The sequence below is a fragment of the Berghia stephanieae genome, chromosome 15 (genome assembly GCF_034508935.2).
Source record: "Berghia stephanieae isolate SIO BIC M18660-M18661 chromosome 15, UCSD_Bste_1.3, whole genome shotgun sequence".
NCBI classification, from domain to species: domain Eukaryota; kingdom Metazoa; phylum Mollusca; class Gastropoda; order Nudibranchia; family Aeolidiidae; genus Berghia; species Berghia stephanieae.
In genome coordinates, this window is record NC_088374.1 from 19,407,698 (window position 1) to 19,413,590 (window position 5,893).

Consider the following 5,893-nt stretch of genomic DNA (forward strand, 5'->3'; position numbering starts at 1 on the left):
TGTAAAGCGTTTTGAGCACGTTTAGTGGATAATGAGCTATATAAAAACTCAGGATTTTTTTATTTTTTTTTTTTTGGAGGGGGGGGGGGGGGGAATTGGAGGGGGGGGGGGGGTTATTATATTTTTTTTTTAATTTCAACGTCCACACAATTTCGATATATATTTTTTCGGTGTCGGCATCAACAGTGCTAGTGACTAGCACCTTCACTGGCAGAAGACAAAAAAATGACAACAAAAGATATAGAAAGAACGAATTGACGTCCCTCGGCTCTTTGTTGCTTTTTAATTATTTTTTTTTTAAACAGCCATTTCGGAGATACATTTGCACTTAATTATATCAATCAGACTACAGACGTCCAAGTTCAAGGTTACAAATGTGACCCACCGCATCAAAGCGGTATTATGTCGGGATCCACTCGGTAAGGGAAATTGAATTCATAGCCACAAATATCCAACTTGGGTTTAATTTCTGTACGTTATGCTGGAGTATTAAGACTATTTCTTGCATTGCAAAAACTTCTAAGTTCCAATTTCTCATCATTCTATCTCTAAATTCACTTTTTGGGATCTGAAGCATCCCGACATAATACCGTTTTGAGACGGAGGGTCACAAATAGTTTTGTGCGTTGGCACGTCGTATTGGTTGGAGACTTTTGTGAGTATTTGATTTTATCTAAACGCAAAGCATCAACAACTTTCAATGCTGTACGCATAGTATTGTGTGTTGGTACGTTCTATCGGTCTGGCGGATGTTGTGATTATTTAATCTAAACGCATATCATCAATATAGAAGGAACGAAGTCGACGTCACTCAGCTCTTTGCTATTATTTTTAAACAGCCTAACACTTAGGAGAAGGAGGAGGAGGAGGAGGAGGAGGAGGAGGAAGAGGATGACAAGATCAAGAACAAGGAGGAGGAGGAGGAGGAGGAGGAGGAGGAGGAGGGGGAGGAGGAGGATGGGGAGGAAGAAGAGAGGGAGAAGAAGAAGAATATGAAGAACATGAAGAATTCATAGTACAGTGTAAATCAACTATGAGCACTAATTATTGATTGATATTGGACTTCTTTAATGGTAGTGTCGATACAAGGAAATATAAGTTACTGCCCAGCCCTAAATACGTAGTTCCTTCTTCAACTCTCTCATGTTGACATCTCGGGTAGCTACTGACCGTATACACATTCCGTGCAACAAGCTGACGCAAAATTGCTGGTGTGTGATGTGTAAAGAGAGCGGATTAAGGATTAACCAAAATTCATAATGGGTTCTGAAGAACAAAACGTATCCTTTAGAAGGATTAGGCTTAAGAGAGAGAGAGAGAGAGTTTGATAAAAGGCGGACAGAGAGAGAGAGAGAAAGTTTGATAAAAGGCGGACAGAGAGAGAGTTTGATAAAAAGCGCACAGAGAGAGAGAGAGAGTTTGATAAAAGGCGGAGAAGAGAGAGAGAGAGAGAGAGAGAGAGAGAGAGAGAGAGAGAGAGAGAGAGAGAGAGAGAGAGAGAGAGAGAGAGAGAGAGAGAGAGAGAGAGAGAGAGATTTAAAAATGTCATACCACAAGACCACATAGCAGCACAAACATATAATTATGATGAGTCCACCTACCTTCAGAATGCTGCAAGAAATGTTCTACTATTTCATACGATGAGAGACTTTCAAGCAATTTCCAAACTGATTTATATGAGAATATTTACAGTTATTAAGTTAATGACGTTGAGCTTTAATATTGCGCAATATCCACTAAAATGCTCAAAGCGCTTTATAAAGGTCCCTGACCAATAGCAACACCTATTAGGCGATAATACCATTTTTTCCCCGACAGAGAAAACGCTATTAACGGCCAGGTACTCATTTTACACCTGAGTACGGTGAGAGAATGTGAGTAAGCTGTCTTAACATTAAGCCCACTCAAATAAGGAACTATTACCGACTTAGATTGTGACTGAAAGAAAATTTGATCTTGGACTGAGCTCGGGTCTCTTCAGTAATATCCAAACTGATTTATAATATGAGAATTGTTACAATAATAACATCACTCAAACTAAAGAAGTTACACCGACAAAGAATGTCCAAACTGATTACTATGAGAATTTTTACAGTAATAACATCACTCAAACTAAAGAACTTACACCGACAAAGCAGGTGCAAACTGATTACTATGAGAATTTTTACAGTAACAACATCACTCAAACTAAAGAACTTACACCGACAAAGCAGGTGCAAACTGATTACTATGAGAATTGTTACAGTACTAACATCACTCAAACTAAAGAACTTACACCGACAAAGCAGGTGCAAACTGATTACTATGAGAATTGTTACAGTAATAACATCACTCAAACTAAAGAACTTACACCGACAAAGCAGGTGCAAACTGATTACCATGAGAATTTTTACAGTCATAACATCACTCAAACGAAATAACTTACACCGACAAAGCAGGTGCAAACTGATTACTATGAGAATTTTTACAGTAACAACTTTACTCAAACTCAAGAACTTACACCGACATAGAAGGTGACTGAAAGAAAACTGCTCTTTAACTGAGCACAGTTCTCTACAGTATTCAAATTGATTTATAATATGAGAATCTTTACAGTAATAAGATTACTCAAACCAGGAACTTACACCGACTTAGATGGTGATAGAAAGAAAACTTATCTTGGACTAAGCACAGGTCTCTACAGTAATTTTCAAACTGATTTATAGATTTATGCGCTTGGTTAAGAAGTTCACAGCATTGCCATCCGGAAGTATAACGGACCAACACACAAAACTATATGTAACCTTAAACGTTTATAGTCTGGTTAATACAGTTTAGTGAGAATTACTCACAAACGCGGATGGAAAAAAAAAAACCAATAACAAAGTCGCGTGTGACATCAACTTTATTCTATCTTTAATATGAGAATCTTTACAGTAATAACATTACTCAAACCAGGAACTTACACCGACTTAGATGGTGACAGAAAGAAAATTGATTTTGGACTGAGCTCGGAGCGGACAGTAAAGACCTTTATATAGGTAGAGGCTACTGACCCGACTGGCGATATTTTTATTATCGTTGTTGTTTACTCTCTCCTTGCCAGCTATTTTTAGAATTTCCTCCGAAAATTCACACCCACCCAGCACAAAAATAGACTTTTCTTACTCAAACAAAAAGTAACAAGTGAGCTATAGGTTTTTATTATCTATAGCTGTAATCAAAGCATGCCTTTGAATTTTATGATGTACCTAAAATAGAAATCAGAATGAGTCAATAATTGACAATTATTATTGGTTGCATCGTAACGAATGTGACGATTTTCCTATGGTTGGTAAGGAGAGGGTTAATATTATTATTGTTGTTGTTGTAGAGGGTTAGGGAAGGAGAGACTGCGATATAATAAATTGTGATCCCGAAGAGAGTATAGGTTGGGAAATAAGTAATTCCACGAAAAACCCATATACTGTCCAGTGTATCTAATCTATAGTCTGTTTACCGAGGACAGAATGGTCAGAGTATCGGGAATTCCCAATATGTGACTCGCCGGTTCATCAAAGTGGTATTATATTATGTCGGGCGGGACGAGGTACACACATTTGCAGGTCTGATATCCGAATCCAATACTCTTCAACAGTCATAACGTCACTTCCTTCCTAATGACGAATGGTAACTTAGTAACAATGGCTCTAAACTATCGGAACAATGGCGGACGCCCGTATGAAATAGTTCTCCGGCGAGCATTAAAAGCGTATTCAGAGGGGGAAAAACCTATAAATTTGATCTTGTTTTGACTTTTATACATTCTGATCACAAGACATATGAAAAGTTCTAGCCAGCATGAAGAATAAAAAGTAATGATTTTCTTTGTTTAGAACCAAGATGGCTACCGTTGCCGGGCGGCGTGACATCAGTGAATCCAATGATGGACTTGTTTTAACAGTGTTGAAATGGACGATATTTTTTTACATTGGTTTGATAGTAGGGTAAGGTGGGGGGGGGGGGGGGGAGGGGGGGGGGGGGGGAGGGGGGGGAGGGGAGCGGAATTCCACACCCACATTCATTATATCAAGCTCTTCGCAGAAAGAATGCAAAAAGAACCATTGGATACTGTTCAAAGTTTTTACTGCTTTGATTTCTATTTCCTGTTTGAACACAAGAAGCAGCCACTTTTACTACGTTTGAATTAATTCTGACAATTTTTCAAGCCTTTACGAGCCCATTAAAGGTAAATGCAACACTCGTGGTTTTTAGATATGGCAAAATGTTGCTAAATTTTCTTCAACTTTGAAGCTCAAGCTAGAAATGCTCAATCATTCATCGGACATGTAAAATTTGCCCCCAAACCTTTCTAGTTGTTGTGCCTATTTTTTAGAATCATAAATGTCAGGAAAATTCCACACCCTACACTGCCGTGATATGAGAAAAAGACGCATAACGGGAAAACCTACTTTTTCAGGAAACGCAAAAAACTGTTTTACTTAATAACATTGTAACTATTGGCTCGAATCTAAAAGAATTAATAGATAATTAGAGATAATTTTTTTTGTTATTTTATTCATGGAACTTGAAAACCAAAATATTTGTATCAACTGTGTAATTCACCAAAAGACCTTTTGCCAAATCCATGATTGAAAATTGATTGACACATGTCTTTGACAGATAGACGCAAAAATATTATACGTCCATCGCACTTTCGGATGTGTATCCAGTGTGTGACAAACGGACGCATATTGTTTTTGCGTCTATTTGTCATAGACATGGGCTAATTTAGCGGTAATGTGCATATTGATATACAGTGCCATGTGAGGACGCATATCGCCCAATGTTAAGTTATAATAAGCAAAAACATCATAATCACAGGTCCCTAGAATAATCAGAAGAAACCAACCAAAAACATATAGGATATCAGGCTGAACATGCTTTATTGTTTCAGAACAATCGCACCAGTCATGTAAATTTTCATAATATTTTCATTTGCCGTGATTTGATTAGCATTATTTGTATAACTAGTACTAACTCTCTTTCTCTCCCTCTTTCGTTATAGTTCACTAACATGGAGTTTGCTTTTGTAATCATTGCTAATATTATCACATACATATCATATTCCATCTCTTCTCTTTAGATAATGAATTGAATCATTACTTTGATGTTAAAATTGCATGCTCGTACACATTGTTTGGAAGAGCAACGTTTCCAACTAGTCAGTGAATGATGAAGGGACATTCACTTGTAGGATTTGCAAAGATTTTTACTCGTGGAGCTGGTTGGTAGGTCTATCCAGTACTTTCGTCTATTGGGGGGGGGGGGGGGGGGGGGACGTCAAACCCACAAGTTGTTTCACGATCTCATCCTACTTGTAAATCCTACACCCCTGGGTGTTTTGTACGAAACTTTGGCGTACAAACAAATCCGCGTGTTTCAGAATGTCACATTCGTTGAAGTTATTTTGAAGAAGAGTGTCTTTGGTGACCCTCGCCTGAATTCAGCACAAACAACCTTAGCTAGGTGGTAGGGACGATTGTCAGCTTTGCTCAACAGATAACTACTGACTCCAGAATCCCAGTTGGCAAACCTCAACGGCATTGTCTGGCAGTCTGCTTCTACGACACATTGTTCAAATTCATTGAGATCAAAGATTTTGCCGTCTTTCTGCCTCGGAACTCTTTGGATTCCGGCATGGGTGGAGTCAGCTGCCATAAAAGTATGACCAGGCTCGAAATAGTTGATTGTGATGTGGTTGCTTTTGTAGTAGTCTAATCATTTACAAGATGAAGTAACATAGTATAAAGGGTACAATTTATATTTTGGGCGCTACAGTTATCCAGTGAGAGTGTCACAGATTCGGCATCACGCTTATATATTAGGTAAGAAGCTGATGCAAGGTCTTCATCTTTTCGTCCTAAAATTGATT